Source organism: Harpia harpyja, chromosome 17 (genome assembly GCF_026419915.1).
Source record: "Harpia harpyja isolate bHarHar1 chromosome 17, bHarHar1 primary haplotype, whole genome shotgun sequence".
NCBI classification, from domain to species: domain Eukaryota; kingdom Metazoa; phylum Chordata; class Aves; order Accipitriformes; family Accipitridae; genus Harpia; species Harpia harpyja.
The window spans coordinates 10,688,739-10,708,026 of NC_068956.1; the positions used below are offsets into that span (position 1 = coordinate 10,688,739).

Below are 19,288 nucleotides of genomic sequence, written 5' to 3' on the forward strand. Positions count from 1 at the left end.
CTTCTCAAAATAGTCCCTTTATAATTAGGGGATGTGATTTAATTTTATTATAATTTTTAAAAGATAATAAACTATTGACAGCTGAGGTTGCAGGCTGAATTTAGCCATAATCACAACCACAGATGCTTGTGTTTTCACACAAGTAACTGTACTCATTAAGTCTGCCTGTATAAACAGTTAAACCTCAGGACTAAATTGCCAAAAGAAATCAAGACTTCTGAATACCAGTGCGCTGCTGCCCAGGGACTTACTGAATATATCTGAATGGGCAAGGGGAGAGAGGGGAGAAGAGCAAGGAGTGATGAGGGGAGCTTTTTGTGGTGGTGCTGCTGGCTGTGAAGGATGGGATTAATCTTGTTTAATGTCACCATTTCAGAGTTAGGCATCTGTGCTAAGCCAGACATGCAGACTTGTCTGTAGGCAGTGGAGAGGGAGCTGCGGTCCAGACTGCTGAGCAGCCTCTCCTGTGCCTCTTACAGCAGAAACCTGGATTACAGGCCACCCAGAGACAGGACACCCAGATTTACTTAGCCAAAACTAGACAAGATGACTTTTAGCCTATGTGGTGTATGGCGTCATATCAGTTGAAATATTAGTCCTATTCCTGTGACAGCATGGTGCTGCTATGGTATAGCTCTCGTAAAATTACCAGAAAAGTGGGGGGTTTTCCCCATTAGATGATGTTTTAATATAGAGCTATCAAACAACTTCATTTAAGGCTGTATATTCTGGTGGTATCATTCCTGTGGAGCAAGAATGGAGACACAATACCTCCTGTGGCTGGTGCATCTCGCAGATGCCTGTCCAAAGCCAGCCCTGTGCTGCTTCTTCCCTTGGGGTAGCAGGGCAGGGAAAAAAGTGAGCAGTTCCTGCTCAGGAGCTGGTGTCATCAGTGGCGTATTGAGAAAGGCAGAAAAGTAGATGTATCTGCTTGCAGCCCTGAGCACCCACTCATCCAAGGGCTAGTTGGGGTCTAACTCAGCTCCTTGGTCCTTCCAGATTGGACATATTGCACAGTCAGGATGACAGTACTACAGAAACTGAATATGTATGAGCCAAGAAACCCTCTCTGCAAGGAGGATTTTCAGTTGCTGACATGCTACAAAGTTATATATCACTGCATAAAGCACAGGAGAGCCTAAGTCTTCCCCCCCCCCCCATTAAAAAATGCCATATACAAGTTTGAATTTTGGGGGAGTGAAAAATCAAAATTTAAATACTCCTTTGTCTTTTGGGAATGGGAGTCCCAATGCCTTTTCTACAGCTCCCAGTCGTCTGGGCTGGGCAACCCGCTCAGACATCTTCCTCTGAGCAGCAGTTTTTGTCCTGTTGGGATTCTGGGATACGAGGGCTGTGGGAACTTGGACTGCATCAAGGCATGAAGAGAGACTATTAGACAGCACAGCGGTATCCTCAAATCCAAACTCCTAATTTTAGAGAAAAAATATGGAAATTAAAAACACTGTAATGAAGAGGTGTGGGCTTTTTCACAAAAAAACACAACTGTTGGAAAGCTGAGATTCAGTGAGAAAAGCACTTCATTCGATGCCCAATTTTGTCAAAAACACTTGGGAGGGAGGCTATCACTGGTGCTGAGCAGTGTAGGAAGGTATTAATTAACACAGCTTGATGTCAGGTAGGGTCTGGAAAACAGGCCATATAAGATGAAAAGGAAATTAAGGTCACTGAAAGTAGGAACCGAAATTGGTCTTCAATGGTTTGTCCCCATCATCATGTTGCAGGAACATGCAGGCAAAGTAACATTTTCTTTTTCTCCCTCAAACTGGGAGAAAAGCACTCCAGACGTGGGCATGGAGCGCTCAGTGAGAAGCCCTGGGATACCTGAGGCATCCGCAGGACCTGCAGGAGAGCCGTGTCTGTCCTGTGCAATGGCTGGGAGTCAGGAGAAGTACCCAAAGCCCTAGATGCTTATGTGTAGCCAACCGAGTTGAACATGTACTGATGAGCTCCCTACGTCACATGCAGACACCTAAATTTAGGTGTCAATCTCAAGATGAGTCCCATCTGATGTTTCACATCTAAAGAATTACTGATTTTTCAGTTACAGACCTGCTTCCTGTAAAAGAAACTTGTATTTGTGTTCCCCTTTTCATCCCTAAGGAAAAAACACAACTCCAAATGGAAATTTTGCATACTTCTGGAAACCTGTTCAATATATGTGTCAGTTTTGTTAAGCATTTCCCATATTTATGCTGTATATATTCTAAACATGACATGCCCTTTGCTTATCCTAATGTTGCATGACCCACTCAGACATTTGGGAAAATAGAAGATGGTTGGAAATGAGGAGTCGGTGTGTCTAGTTGGTGTCTGTGCTGTTGCAGTATTTGTAGACAGTGTTTCAGTCTTTCCTTGCTCATGCATATCCATGTGCTTGACCTTGAGCAAGTCACTAAGGCCCTCTGTGCCTCAGTTCTCTGACTGTCCAATGGCAGCATTCCCACCTGTCTGCACTGGCAACCCATTTTTTTATTAAACCTCATTTTTTTCTGGACAAGGAATTTCTTGTAGTTCCCCATGAGATTGTTCTAGTATTATTCAGGGCAAAGAGATAAAGAGACCAGGAGTACAAAGCTAAGCAAAATGTGTATCCATTATCGCGTCGATGGGTTCAGCAGCCTCTTGGCAAATCCAGTCTCAGCGGAAAGCACAATATGGTTTTCTGTGTTTTGGAGTTAAGTTTAACCCGCGGAGGGTGCTTATGGGAGAGAGGAGTTGTTTTCTGGGGTTGTTTTTTCTCCCTTTGTCAAGTTATGTACTGTGTAGGGCACAATTTCTCCCGGGACGAGTTGACAAATACTCCATCCAAAGTAATCTTGATGTTTATCCAAACCTCTCTCCAAGTGAAGCCAAGCACTTTGGCAGGTCTGTTTTGCAGCGAGGTGCTCGAGAGCTGACAGCCGAGGCCCTGCTGAATGGGCCAGCACAGGGCCAGGGCTGATTAATGATGCAAACACAGCCCCAAGAAGCGATGCTTGAGCAAACAGGGGTGATGTCAGCCCTAGCAACAGATGGCAAAGCCCCTTCTCCCGTGCTCCACGGGCTGCTTGAGCACTCAGAGCTGGTGAATAAAGAACAATAAGGGTAGCACAGGGTTAACCGCCACTTTTATCAGCGTTTTTGTGCTGGCTTAGCTCTTTCACAGCAAAATGTCAGTGGCTGAATTGATTATTTTTTTTTGTTTTGCTGTCCAGACGCAAGAGAAAAGTGGCCACAAGCAACTTTTAGCTCTTGGGGCCTCCTGCTAAAAGGGGCATAATAAACATCCTTCCTGCAAATGTGGCAAAAGCAATTGAAGGTGGAGCTGTTTTATAGAGGTTTCTGATGCTGTTGCAAATTCTTATGGGTCAGTTGCTATTTCTAACATAAACTTCAGCTGCTCAGGGTGGCTGGAAATGTCTGTGTTAATTACCATTAGGCTGAGGTCTTGTCTGTAGACACAAGTTGTATTGCTTTAACTACACTGCTATCATTAAAGCGGTACAAATACCCTGAAGTGAATGCAGTTACAGCGGTATAAATGAGCTTGTTTATCTCATAATCTATGCTAGTATAAAGCACCTTTATACCCATATAATTGCACTCACTGGGGGTTGTGCCAGTGTAAATGTTTTGGTACAAAAATCAATAACTGGCATAGTTGGAGGCAGGAGGCTGTTTGGGGTCTGGCAGGCTGGAAGTGCAGCGCTGCAGCAGCTTCCCGACTGAATGCTCAGCTATTTTTGTTTTTAATCTATCATGCTTGTCTTGACCTAGAAATAAAAATTGAATGGAAAGTTGAATTTATCTCAGCAGCAGAAATAGGGGTCACAGGTGCTATCTCCCTTCTTGAACTCCAACGGCCGGAGGATGAGGGAACCGTCTAAGCCGTGGGACAGGAGACGTCCCTCCTTGCACGCAGACACGGAAAGAGGCCAGCTGGCAGAGGATCCCGGAGAAATATCAATGACGGGAAAGAGAGTGATGTAGCCTAAAATGAGGGATTCAGAGCTGCTTCACAGCTTTCTGGGGCTGCTTTAATTTATGCCATGAGGCCACACTGACAGCCCCAAAGCCAGGAGAACCTAGGGTGAGAGACAGTCCCATTCTACCCCCCTCATGTGCCTGCTGGGTTTTATATCTTAGGACACAGAAGGTGGGACTCCCCTTATCAAACTGTAATCATCTGCACCTGAGCTAGTTTTGTAAACTGCCTTTATAGTGACTGGAGAGACAGAGACACCCCTCAACTGCATTTAATCTGCTCTTAGCTTGGAAATCTAAAATAAACCACGTAAATCATGCTTAGGAAGTACCTGCTTCTCTCCTTTGACTGTACAAGGGCGTTTGTCAGCCAGGTAGGATGCAGGTGAGTACAGTGAGTCTTACCTGTACTGGATAACCTGGGTCCTGTTCTGGTCCATGGCACCTGCACTAACCCTTGGCTTTGAGAGGGGTTTTGGTGGTGTGGCTGGGGGAATACTTACTGACTCTTGGAAAAATCCATGTACTAAAAAAGCATTTAATCTTACTTCTTTGTCTTCCTTCCTTTGACTGACCCAGCAAAATTATTTTTGGTCATAGAGTGTCTTAGGGAACTTTTAATGAACTGTTGCTCATTTCACTTTTTAATAAACTACTGTTCATTATTTTGTTACTTTGCACCGTTACTGCCTTGACTCATTTCTGCCTGCTCGTACAAGCATTGCCTCTGGAAGAGAAACGGCCGCTGTAGCTCTCTGTGCATCCCTGGTTTTGTACCACCATCACCACTCTGTGCAGTAGCTACCAGGATTGTCCAGGTTCTCCAGCAGTGCACTCAACTCTGTGTGTTGCTGTTACCAGGTATCATGGCCTTTTTGCAAATTGTGTTTTGTTGCTGTTGTGGTTAGATCTGTGCCTATCCCGGCTCCAATGGATCCCCATCCCAAGTGCCAGGCAGTGTCCAGCCTCTGCTCCCAGTTCCTGCATGTCTCCATGATACCCCAACACAATGGCTTCGAGCTCAGTGCAGTGTGCTTGGGGTAGATTGAGGCTTTACAGAAGCTGACAGTGATTTCTTCCATCTTAAAATGCTTTAAATACCTAATCCATTTGCCTTTTATCTCTGGGTTGTTTTGATTTCACCAAACATATCCCAGGTACCTACAGTAGGTATAACCTGATCCTTTTGGATCCTACAGGACCAGTTTCTAGACCTAGGGCTGTGCTATTGCTGTAAAAACAATACTGCTAGTAAAATGAATAATTTGGGTGAGCGAGAAAGCCTAATTGATTCATCAAGGGTTACACAGCACAAACATCTAAAAGCATCGTCACAGGATCCTACTGTGAAATGCCACTTAGCCTCCTGCCACATGAAGGCCAAGGAGCAAACACTCCGCATGTTTTAAGGAGGTACTGAGTCTTGGCCTTAAAACCCCAGAAACTCATTGTTTTTCCTTGCCCAGAGACTTTCTTTCATGTATTTGTACATTATGTTTACCTATATTTACCCATTTTTTATCCCAAGGAGTCTCAAAATTGCTCACATTCTTAAAACACAGACCTGAGAGACTGAAGATCATTTTTAAATGTGCTTCTGCTATGGTTTGCACCGGTCTTCAACATGTAGTTTTACTTTTATAGCTAAGATTCCCTACCTGTAAAATAGGAGAAATCTGTTTAACCTGTGGAAGAGTTAACCTTATACCTCACACAGGCTTTTGGTGCTGAATTCATTGACATTTATGAAGTACAGTGTAATCTTTGTATGCTACATGTTGTTAAAGAACATGATGTTGAGGTTCTTAGATTTTTCTGGATTTTATTTTTTTTTAATTATTTTTTAAGTGCTTGTTGAAAACTATAAAGTCACTGAGGAATGAAGTTTTATTTCCAACTTGATAAAACATACCAAAAACTATGGAAAACTTAGTGTAACTTAGCGTTGTTTTGAGTCCTGTGTCTGAGGCAGTTTTATTCCCTTTAGTAGTGAATAAAAAAATTGTAACTGATCTGTAAATCAACCCTTTGATGCAGTAAAACTGCCAGAAACCAAAACTGCTCTGGCTCAAATGATAGACACTTATTCTGGCTGACAACTTATACTTTTAATTGGAAGTTACAGCTTTTGAAATGAATTGGACAGGGTGAAATCATCACAGTCTTAGATGTAGACAATGACAGAAGCCAGTATGTTCAGTTCTCTTCGTTGAGGCTTGTAACACACAGAGAAGGCTGCTGATCTTACTGGATTGCGATTGAAGATATTTGCCCTTCACTGAATAATGAGCTTGCAATCACATTTTTGCTGGAATAGGTTCTTTGTAGAAATGAAACTTAAATCAGAAGGAAGTTAAATCTCATTTCTTACTCTCCGATCAAAACCTGCATGCTTGAGCACCTTGTAGAGAGGAACATTAGGCTCACATTTCTGTAATCTTATTTGTTATTCAAGATTTGCTCCTGATAGCTTAAACTACTGAAAAAAAACCACCCCACCCATACAACCTTAAAAATGGAAAATTGATTCATTTTCACCACTCTGCAAAGCCTTTCATTATAAAGGGGGAGCAAAGCAAGTAGAAAAGAACTGCATGCATCCAAAGTCACCAAATCTTTCCACTTGTTCCCAGGGCTCGGACAACAATGCCGCTATGAAAATAGCTCTGAGGAGGAAGAGCATGCTGGGTAATGAGATGCAAATGAGCACACCAAGCATCCCACTCTGCTTCAGAGCCTTTGTATCCAGTAGTGCAATAACAACCAGCTTTTGAGTCATGATAGGGTAGCACAGAATAGGTTTCACAATGGGTGTGTGCATTATCCTCTTGGTTCTCCTCAGCTTGTGGTCAGCAGGATAGTTAAACGTGGCATCCATTTTATTGAGAAGTCGCCTAGATTAAAACTAGCTGAAATAAGAGTGTCACAGTTAAGTGTAACAAAGCGCAGTGTGAAACCTTGTGAAGGGAGAAGGGAATTTTATTTTATTTAACTTGCTCTGTAAATTGTTTTTACCTACTCACACTCTCATACCCTACACACCAAGGCATGTGTATCCAAGTGCTGTGGCCAAGATGACTCATGTGGGAAACTGAAGTCCTCACCGTGTCTCTTGGGTTCTTCTTGACTGACAAGGAACTGAGTTTTGGACCGGTCTTTTAAAACATTTAGGAATTAACAGTTATCTTTGCGTCACAATCTTGCTTACTTCTGTCTCTGTAAATCACTGCTCGCTTTCTTCATCTCCTCATCTTGGGTATCTTTAGGGCTATCATCTGTCTTTCTTTTAGGATGATAGTATATCTGACGTGCTGTAACCTTGTTGCCCTCCTGCTGTTACCAGACCACAGGTCTTCTGCTGACAAGTCGACAATGCTGGGACCTTACCAGAGCCCTCCACCCAGATGTAAACAGCACATTCCCCAGAGTTCACCTGTTTGACTGCTGTCAGTCATCTCCTTGGTTTATCAATATAGACCATTCTTTTAAACCTGACTGTTGTTTCTTTTGGTGCTTTCACACACATATGTTTCCATTCCTATTTCATCCATATCCGTCTTAATATTTCTGATAGAGATCTGTAGAAGAGCGAGGCAGCTAAGGAGACTTGATTTACTCAATTGGAAGGACTAAGGAAGGAATAGAGGAGTAGCTTTGATTGCTCCTTGGGCTCACAGTTCTGCCATGCAGGTCTGGGAGGAACTCAGAGCCCCATCTGTGTGACCGGGAGAGAAACACAGGTGAGGCCTGGATCAAGTCACACACATCCCTCTTTCATCTAGGTGAACATCATTATCTGGGGCCTTCAGAGGGTGAAGAAGTGGAATAGGAGGACTTGTGCACTAACCAAAAGTTGAAAGGAGAAGGTAGAAAGTATAAAGGAGAAGAAGTGTATAAGCAGTGATGGAGCAAAACATCAGGGCTGTGCTTCAGGTAGCAGAAAGTAAAAAGCAAGTGGTGGTTATCCCTACAGCTGCAGTACTTCCAGCAGCAGCTTGTCACAGCCTCTGGATGCATCTTCTATTCCAAAAGCACTCCTTGTAGTAGCACCACTCCATCCTCATTCATTAGGTGATGGCTGGCCCTTGCTCCTCTGTCATTAACCTACCCGGTGGCAAAGGCTTGCTAAACATGCCCTGCTTTCAGTCGCCTCTTCTCCTCTGCTGGGATTGATGCACATTCACATCCTCCTGCAGTGCACATCTCCTCATTCCTCTGTCCCCTCTATACTCTCATCCCAGTCCCCTCAGGTTCTTCCCCAGTCACTCTGGGAGTAATAAATAAATCAGTGTCATTGTTTAAAAGCAGCCAGCAGAGACGGTGCTTGGGATGCTGCTGAGACCCCCAGCTGAGCAAGTGAACAGGGGGTCTGCTTGCCCTACCTCCACTCCATCTGCCTGCGTACATGGAAGGAGCTCAGCCTGAGGATCCCACCTCTTACTTGGTGTCAAAGCAAGAGAGAGCTCCTTGCAAATAATTGATTCTGCTCCTCTTCCCCAGCTGAAGATTTACTGGTACCCAGGACCCACTCTTGCCTCTCCACTCTGACAGCTGTTTGGTAAGGCTGAGGTACCAGACTAGCTTTGCAGAGAAAAGCAGCTACTGCTCATGTTCTAGTTTTACTGTGCTTTTTTGCTATTTGTTATGTCAGAGCTAATACTATATTTTACCCATTGATAACAATTTAAATAAATCCCTGTGCAGAGAAGTGAAAAAAAGAAAGCAGAAAACCCTGGAAAGCAAAGGAATTCATTTCAGTCTTTGAAGAAATTATTTTCTTTACTTACTTAACAATAAATGTTGGAAAATGCTTAGTGCTGTTATGGCTGAGCTTTATGAGATTGTTAGTTAATAATAATATCTTACTCTTACACAAGTCATTTTTTCCTTTATAGATCACAAGGCACTTTACAAAGAAAGATATCAATTATCCCGGTTTTATGGGAGGGGAAACTGAAGCACAGAGACATAAAATGTCTCATGTAAGGTTACAGACCAAGATAGAGGGTGAGCTGGAAACCCAGCAGAGTTGTCTCAGTATGGTTTCTTAGGCAGGAGACCACCTTGGGAAGGGCAGTGGATCTTGACAGTGCTGAGGTCTATCTGTGACTTGCATGTCATGAAACAAGGCCATATATCTTTTCTATGAGGCTTCTTTCCACAGCTCTGCATTCTGCCTCTGGATCAGGAAGGTCACCTCGCAGATGAATCATATTTTTATTAGAGATGAAGATGAGATTGACTTGACCTGGGGAATCTGCAGTTAGCACAATGCACAGCTCTCCCAGCGCTGTGGCTTTGCTAAGCTGGAGACAATTCCCAGTAATGAGGGATCAATGCCTTTCTTTTGAGCGCAGTTGGGAGAAAAGCTGGGGTTGTTTTTCTATTGTTAAGAACAGTGCTCAGTCGAGGGTGCATGTGGAAAAATGCAAAATCACTTCTCTTTAGAAGGTAATGAGGGCGTCTAGATTAGGAGGAAAACTGACAGCTGTGCCCTGCACACCCTCCACACCTCCTCCACAATTGAGAAGGGCAAATACCAGGACTTCATCATGCTGTGATCTACACATATGTTATACAAAAGCATACATTGGAGACATTTTTTTTATTATTATTTTTTCCTTCATCATAATATGCCAGAGAAAGAGATCGAACAATAATTCATGATGTATTCAGGCCCAAGACGCAGAGTATTTGCATAGCCCCTTTCCACTGAAAGTGGCACCACCTACCCCCGCCGCGGATGTTATATAAGTCTTCTTTCTTGCAAACAGTGAAATTAATTAGCATAAATTATAACCAGAGTCTAGTTAGGCTCAGTCGTTGCTTTTGCAGAATTATGAGGCCTTTGTGCACAAAAAAATTAAAGAAAATTGTATAATGATTATGTGTGCTGGTTACTAAGCTAGCCACCAGTTATATATATTTATAGCTATTCCTGCCAGTAATAATTATATGCTAATTATAACCCAAATAGAATTCTGTAATTTCTGCCTGAAAATGAAAGCGATGCAGGGGGATGTTAAGATCTGTGCTGAGGCATCATATTAGCAATTAGATTTTTAGGCAGTACTGCACTTTTTAAGGGAAGAAAACAAAAGAAGATATGAATACTATTTCTGTTCTTATGTATTCATTTGAGCCTAAATAAAGGATTTGAACCTGAAAACCTTCTTATCCCACAAACTGTGAACTTCCATGTGAAGTGTTTTAGGAGAGCGAAGCCCCTGCATGACAGTCCCTCAAAGGCATTTGCTCAGTTGTTTCAGAGCATCAGAGCCGTAAGAGATGACTCAGGCTACAATGACACCGCAGAGAAATTGCCCATCAGTTCTGCTAAAGGAGCCAGTGCAGCTTGGGCACTTCGAGTATTATCAGTCTTTTCATTTAAAAATTGCAGCTGTGGATTGCAGACTCTGTGTGTTTGATGGTGGCTCTACCACCCCGTCCCTGAGGGATCATTTTTGAGGGTAGGCTTTTGGGGGTTGCAGTTTGAGCAGTAGCTTCATTCCTCCTGAGTTCGGGCACTTCACTGAGACGCTTGAAGGTATTTATGGTCCACAGCGACCACAGTCAGGTGGTGACTATGGTTTAATACAGGCAGGTTTGCAGACTTCGTCCTGCTGTCCACAGCTATTTAGGATTTGGCTTCTTCCTGGCCAAACTGGGATACTCTCCACTCCAGAAATGTGAAAGAACTGGCACCTTAAATTGAACTCCTGCAGCAAGTAACTATTGAGGGGTATTATCAAATCTGGGATTTGAACGGTACGATTGGGAGATAACAAATAAAGTGTCAGTGGTAAAGAGAAGGAAGACAGGGTGAAGAAATAAGCCTTGCAGTCACAGAACTATTTGTCTGACCTCTGTCACCTGCAAGGCTTTCGAACGTATTTGGAAGGACAGTATAATTAAAAATGTGGAAATAAATAGAAAATGGGATAAAAGTGCTCATGGGTTTACCAGAAGTAAATTGTATCAGCCTATCTTGATGTCATTGATAAGATGAAGGATGTTCTAAGAAATGCTCTGTGTGTCGTCTACATGGACTTCAGTAATGCATTTGATATGGTTGCACTGCAGAATTTATGAGGTACGAGGACATGTAGATTAATAGTCGAATTGATATGTGCATATGGGTCTGGCTAAAGAGGAAATAAAAATGATGAGTCTTGAAAGAGGAATTTGCATGCTGAAGGGCACACATTAACAGATTATTTCAAGTATTGGCCAGACAAATGACCTTGTTTGGTGGTTTTTTCAATGATGCTGGCTTCAAAAGTGGGAGTTTGCTCTGATCCAGAGATAGTAGGCATCATCCAAACAAGAGAGGTTGGGGAACAAAAAAAAAAAGAAAGGATCCTTGGGAGTTTGAAGAGTAGAAATTCCTCAGTGAAGTAAATGAAACAGTGCATTTGAGGACTAATAGCAAGATTGCCACTCCCTGCTAGATGTGCACTGGAGGCAGTAGTTAGGCTGCTTTAGCGGGGACATGTAGACATTATCTGGAGCGCAGTGTTCAGCCTCCATCCCTCAGGCTTAGGAGGGTTGAGGGCTGGAACTGCAATGCAAGAAGGGCAATGGCAAATTCATTAGGTGAAAGGAAACCAAAGGAGCTTGGCTTGTTTAGTGGACCAAAACGAAGGTGCAAATTGCTCATAAATGCAGTCTGTCTGGAAATCAGGGCTTTCAACCATGCGGTCATGTTCCCAAGGAGCCTTCCAGGAGGAATACAGGGAACAGAAAACCTGACCGCTTTTAAAATTGAGAGGAATATTTAGGAGAGTGGTGGCTTTGCCTGCAGTTGCTGAGGACTGTGCTGGCTGAGTTTTGAAGGGATGAAAGGGAGTCCCTCTGAGTCCCCTGTTCCACCAGGCTGAACAGACTGGCACACCATATTGTCATTTTAAACAGATTCTAGGAACAAAAAAAGCCAGAATCTGCCTTTAAAGGAAAGCATAATCCAAATTCTTCATTGAAGTAAATGTTTGCTGTGCATTTTGTGCAGAGTTTTGATATTTTCAGCAATAAGCTGAGGGAAATCTAACGAGAGACAGAAGGGACAACCAAAGAGGAATAAAAAGGTTTTGCTTCAGCTTCTCCTTTTTTTTTTTTTTCCAGATATAACCACACATTAGAAAACGTAACTGTTTTTAAAAGCAATCATTTTTTATACCTAGCTTGTTTCAAAGAGGTCATTTCACTCTCATTGTCACCTCAGGAAAAACAATAAGGCAGCAGTCCTCCACGTAATTGCACAGGCTCGCCTGGTGAGTTCTCTTTCTTGTTCAATGAAGTATCATTCATTTAGATCAGAATACAGTCTTTCTAAATTAGAGGTTTACATGTGTAATTATATAAAATGATATGTTTGTTTACATCTCCAAGTAAAATGTACAACATTTTCCATCATTTATCTTTGAAATTCAATTTCATTTTGTCGATCCCTAATTTATTGCAGGAGATGAATGTGCTGTTAGAGTGTTTACAACGCCTCTCACTGCCTGTGGGTAATAAAATTACCCTGGTTATTGCTATTCATTTTGACATTTCTGTGGTTAGGAATACACAATAGTTTCACTTTCCTGAATATATGGTGGAAATCCTAATGCTATTTATTGTGGCTGTCCCTTTTTTTTTCCAGCTAAGGTCCTAAATTTACTTTCAAAGAGTAGCAGGACAGTTGACAGCTGATGGCTATATTTCTCAACAGATGTGTACTCTTTTCTATGTTCAGTATGTGTAGGGAAAGGCTGCGTTCATACTTTTTTGTGTACTGTTAATAAATATTTGAGATTTCTAGCAAACTCATCAGTAAACTCATACATTCCCATATGAATTTCAGCAAATTCAGCCTAGGGACTCTGTTGAATGAGCAGTGAGTATAACCAGTTGCTGAATTTATGGAACATTTTTGGAAAAGCAGTGTTTGTTTTACTTATTCCTTTTGTCTGTTTAACTTGTTGGGTTAAAAGGCCCATATTTTCAGCAAACAGTCCCAAGGCATTTTTCTCCCCAAGCAGAGCTTTCAAGGGTAACTCTACAGAACGTTTCCTTTGATATCTTCCTGTGGTTTTCTTTCTGTATCCTTGTTCCTTACAGTATTTGAGAAAGGCAGATTGGGAACCGCATCTGCTTTGGACTGTGATGAGATAGCATCAGTGTTGCAGGATGTTCAGAGCATCTTGCAGGGCACAAGAACTCTGCAGAGAAAGCTCTCTAATTTTATATTCTTGTTTCCACTTCAAATTTGTTTTCTTTGAAGATGAGGATTGGTATCTTAACGAGGAGAAAGTTTCCTCCAGCAACTACAGCCTAGAAAGCTTTGAGACGAGACCTCGGCTAATCCATCCAGACCATCTCTGTGTGGGTGTGATATATAAGCCCTGACATATATGGTCCTGTGCTGCCCAGCTGTCCTGGTCAAAGACCCTAATGCTGGGAGTGGAAAGGATGTAAAGAATGTACTGCTATTACTTGCAGCCAGGCAGTATATTCTGAGGTTTCAGTCAAACCCTGCATAATAACCTGACGTCCCTAGTCATACTTCTAACTCACCCCGCACTTGTATTTTTTTAATGAAAAGTTTTTTATGAATATGCATAGCAGGAAAAAAAAAGGTGATTTAATAATGGACAGTAAACCATGCAGTAAATTGTACCCTGTTAGTCTTTTGCTGGGGAAGGGGAAGACGTTGCTTTCCTACTCAACTTCCTAACTCTATGAAGATAGTCTGCCTTCAGCTTAAAACAGAAGAACGTATTGGGGTTCTTGTACTTTAGCCTGCTTGTTACCTGTCATATACTCTTTTCATATTTCATCTAAACAAAGTTTGGAAATGAGAAATTAATAAAAGAGTTCTTTAAAATTTCATTTTCTAAAAATTTAGTCTTTATACCATAAAATTTGCAACACTTCCAGAGACAGCAGTAAAATATGTATGTCTCTCCATACCAGATTCTGTTATCTTTTAAGGAAACAGCTCAGGTAAGGTTATCCATCCACAGGTTGAATGAAAATAATTTAATTTCATAAGGAGAAGGCTATTGAACTCTCCTTGGCTTCATAGCCATATTAGGGAAATTCAATCTGTGTTAGAAAATAGCCTGTGGCAAACTGATTTTTGGTCCCTAAGTGCCATAGTATTGAAAAATATGTGAATTTCTCCTAAGCCAAAGGTCAGTTTAGTTCACTATATCACACCTACAGCCGTGGGCTGATCTGGATGCATAGAGAATAAGCACCAGAAGAAGCAAACCCACAGTAATGTTTGCCTCTGTGTACTACCGTTCAAACTATCCAGTGCTTAGAGATTTCCTGTGCCATAGCCTTCGCATTTAACAGCCCTTGGTGAATTTTTCTTCTGTGGCTCTCTAAGTCTGTGAATTAATTTGTTTCTAACACAAATATTTTAAACAATGCATATATACAGAAAGAATGAACGTCAGTAAACCTCAGAGCTAAATATGTGTATTTTAGGATAATTTTTAACATTCACCTCAATGGGTATATGTAAAATGTCACACACATACATATACATACTCAAATATTTGACTGTATGTACAGTATATATGTATGTATTTGTATAGCATGGTCTATCGACTAAAGCACACACAGACACGCAGAGGTTTTATTTGTATGAGGGCCCTTCTGTGAAACGAGAGCTAACTGAAGGCAGAGCATGGATTATCCAATTGGAAAATCCTAATTGGCCACTCTAATTAAAGCATTGAAGGCAGAGTTAGCAGGCAGGTTTGCATTTGTCCAGGTGCAATCACCCTTTCTGACTCCAAGAACAGAGGTAGTGAATGCCTTGAGTTTTCCAGAACAGAAAGTGTTAAGAAAACAAAGAAGTGCTTAACTTTTCCAGCATATAAATTAAAGCTTACGTGCATAGTCTACTCTGGCTGACTAGTTGATAATTTATGGAATTTATAAAATAGTGTTGTCCAATAAATACATGACCCTCAGATGACAATTTGGGCTAGTGCAGGTTTGGCATTATTTCACCCATCTTTGGTTGTCACCTTCACTTTGATCAACATCAAATTCACCCAAGATTTGAAAAGTCACTATTTGCTTTTACCCTGTCTGCATTTCTCAAGATTTTCACCTTGCTTGCATATTATCCCAGGTTTCATGTCAAGTTAAAAATAACCATAAACATCTCTGTTAGCTTTAGGCCATCCTATAAAATATATTTATATTTCCAGTAGTGTACAAAACAAACTTTGATAAAGATTGGCAAAAATGTCAGAATTCAAATTAAATTTTGGAGCTCTAGTAGGATTACATGGCAGTATCACAACCTCCTGAGGAAGGAATAATTTGGATATGCAAATGGAAATATAGTCACTGAACTTTCTTGAAATGAGCAATGTTGGCCTCAAATTACATTTGAATATAAATTTGTTTGCCTTGCTTTATGTTAAATACGTTAATAATTTTCTATGCTTTTTCATGTATTCTTGACTAAAAATAAAAATGCAAAGATTACATTCATTTCAGAAAGATTCTTAGCTAGCATAAATTTACAGAGCTTCTTTGATTGCAGTGGAATTGCACTATTACCTGCATATTATCAGAGAGCAATGTGTACTTTTGGGTATTCCTCAGATATAGACATTTAGCATAGCCACGTGTTTAAGCAACCAAGCAGAACTACTGTTCAAAAAACTACAATACATCACAAAAGACTCAGTTTGAGACAGAACATTATACCACTTTTGAATAACAAAGCATACCTTAGCTGACACAATAGAACCAACAAGCTGCTGCTTTTTCAGGTTTGCTGGCTTTATTATTAATAAAGATGCAGTTTTCTACAAAAAAAAATATCATAAAGCATTAGTCATACTGTTGAATTCATAACTATTCCTGATTTGATGTCATCTTCAATCATCTGTACACACAGACGCACACAGACACGCATGCATCCACACACATACCTGGTATTAATTCTAAGATATCAGACCTATGATCAAGTTACTGTTTGCTAATAAGTTACATTTCCTCATTTGCACTCTAATAACGGCATGCTTCATTAATTGCAAATGTGAAGAAACTCATGTGGGTTTTGATCTTCCACTGAACTTTTTTCTTTTTTTCTTTAGCATCTGTGATGTGCTAAAAGCATTATCCCAAGCATCAGTGCTAACTGTTGCTCAAATGTCTTGATCAAACATCTGAGCCCTAATAGCTGGTGATTTGCATCTAAGATGATGCATTGGCTGAAGATTGTATAGGCTGATGTATTGGTTAAAGTGTCCGGAGTTCTTAGTCTTAGTCCTGTTCCTTCTTGTGTGTCACCATGGCTGCACCTAAGCTGTAAGGCAGGTCTGCCTTGTTGCCCACCCCGAATCTCTGGTTCTCCCATCCAGAGTATAAGGTGATGGGGTGAAGGATACTGCTATTTCTTCTCCATCCACATGCTGAGTTTCCTTTTAGAGTGGAATGGTGCAGGAGAGGATGATGACCCTATCCAGTGTACAGTGAGGTGCTGCAAGGATGTTCCCCAGTCGGTGTCAGCTGGGACTTGTTGCTGTGTCCTGCAGTATAATGGGACATGTTGTGCAGGGTGAGCTTATTCACCTTCCAGCACTTCTGAACTCTGTAACGGGAGGAAAACAGTAATTGTTCATTTATTAGGGTGGGAAAAGTACTGCGATACAAAAAGTAACAGGTATTGTAGAAAAGCAAGTTATACAAGAACATATAGTTCTCTCCAAGCTGAAATATTGGGTCAAGCAATGCTTTGGAGTTTCACAAAACAGTTCATTTATATGGCCTGAGGAACAGATGTGTCAGGATGCTCAGAGAGATGTTTTAACTCAGAAAGTCAAAGAAAAGTATGAAATGCTGGGAACAGAATCACATAACCTAGCCTGTGAGCTGGTGGTTTTATTGTAAATAACTTTTCTATCGGATCCAGTTTTCCACTTTCATGGCTGTTCTTGAAGAATCATCACAGTTATAAATATCCCCTGCCCTTAGCAGGACCATGATGTTTCCCTGGAAACTTGAGTGAAACCATTTGAGAGGTGTGCTATGACTTTTGAAGCTTGTTAGTGGTTTTGACTATTTTGTGATAAATGCGTGCTATATTTCCCAGCTGGCTTTGGACAGTTGTCCAGATGGCTGTGACTAGAAGAGCTACGGCACATATTGAAGGGGGGAAAAATAAAGGGTCATTTTTTATCATTGTCCCCTTGTGATTTTATATCATAACTAGCGGTGCAGCCTAACATCATTTCTTTGGGTTTATTTTTCTCTAAGAGTTATTTTCTTTAGATAATGCCTTTACACCATAACAGAGTATGATGATTTAATACAGTTAGAGAAGAACTAAAACTGGGATATATTCTCTTGTGCAAAGCCAAGTTTCTCTCAGTTGCCCCTGTATCTCGAAAAGAAACTTCTACATCCTGCTAAATATTACTATGTATCTGTGGCATGGAGTACTCAATACAGGAGGGAGGGACACAGCAAGGTTTTCATAAAACCCATGAAATTAATTTCTTTGAGACTGGAGTGGTGAAGCTGTGGGTAGTCTTAGACATAACTGAAATATATTTTGTTTTTTCAGTTTTGATGATTGGTCTTAAACAGAATTCCTTGAAATGCAGTTTTATAATCTGAAAGGACCAGATTAACATCCATACTAATACAGGACCATAATTAAATGAATATTAACATAAAGTAGTTGAGATCTGATTTTGTGTATAGTCATATTTTAAACAGTAGTGTTCTGTAGTGTGATCTATCCGTGACTTCAGGAATGTATGTGGAAGTGAGCAGCAAGGAGACTGGAATGGGGCCACCATGAGTGTTGGATGGGAGAGTTCCTCAGAGAACAGGAATGGAAACTAGAGGCCCCATGACTGCACACACAAATAACCAATTAATTCTGTAGAGTATTGTAACAACCTAATGGCAGTTATATGTAGAGCTGTCTTTAAAGCAAAAACAACTAGTTGTGCTAGCACCATACTTCAGGGTCAGGTCTGCAGAAGTGATGGTGATGGTCTGGTTACCTGCCCTTTAGGACCAGCTGTTAAGTCTGGGTGCTAAATCTGTTAAGATCTGTTATGTTTAAAATATAGGCAGTTCGTTCGCAGAGACTTGGCATATGTTCATACACCTCTTTTGGAAGGAAATTCAGGTCTGAAGGCAGTCTGACCATTACTGTAGTCCAAAAAGCTCTATATTGAAAAAGGAAAACAAAAAAACCCCTTTAGTGGTAACAGTAGTTTTGTGAGGAGGAGCAGTAGTAGTAGTAGCAGTAGTAGCAGTAGTAGTAGTAGTAGTAGCATTAGTAGTTTTAGTTTTACCAATGAAAGACAAGTACTATTCATTCTGACAGTTAGTGATACTCAGTTTCAGATGTTAGCTCTTGGTCTTCAAAAGGAATGTGAATTCATCTGCCTGAAGCTTCTTCATGATGAGGACAGAGACCTTCTATAATTTACAGCTAGACATTTCTTGTTTAAGAAGAAAGTAGGTGGAGTTCATAGTGGAAGATGATATAAAAATGTTCATATTTCTTACTGTGGTTAGGTTGTGCTTGATAAATAACCATAGTGACCATGCATGTGATGAACAGGGATATTTCAAATTTGAAATTTTTACTTTATCAATTTGTTGGGGCTGAACTTCTTTCATAATTAGGAACTTCTTCCCTGTATCTTTGCATTCTCTCTAGACGTGGGGGGGATCTTGTGTGAATGACACCAATTTGTCATACGTGCTGTCATGTCTGTTTAAACTCATGCAGTGAGTAGATGTCTCCCATATGGTGTAACTGTTTTGAATACTTACAATTGCTCGATGCAGGCAATACCAGTTATGGTTTTTCAGCCTTTTTGCCAGCACCAGGTTCTTCCATGTAATTGTAATGATCCACTGTGGTTTCTGTGACCTCCCCTTGGGTGTCACTTCTGTGGTCTAATAGATCTTGTAAGGAGTCTGAAATATTGGAGGCAGAGTGGACTTTCTTGTGTTCATTTCATCCCATTAATTCAAGTAATATTTCCCACCTTCTCACCAAAATAGATAAAGTGATTCCTTCAAGAAGGCAACGGTGTATGAGGAGCTGTAGAAGCTTTCTGAGACTAGAGGTGTTATATACATGTAAGATGTTGCTGATGGTTTTTTTGAAGAACTTAGGAATCCAAACATTGTGGATTTGTGTTTAGATGTTTGGCTGGTCTGATTAAATAAATAAGTATAGTAGGGAGTATTTATTTTCTATTTTTCCTTGGTAATCTTAGAGATGAGGAACTCTTGAGAGTGACTTTGTCCACTG

General features: G+C 40.9%; 1 protein-coding gene across 7 annotated transcripts in view; it reads left to right on the forward strand.

The window, feature by feature from the left end:
* Positions 1–19,288, forward strand: part of FAT3 (FAT atypical cadherin 3) — a 422,176-nt gene that overhangs the window by 262,460 nt on the left and 140,428 nt on the right. The window lies entirely within an intron of this gene.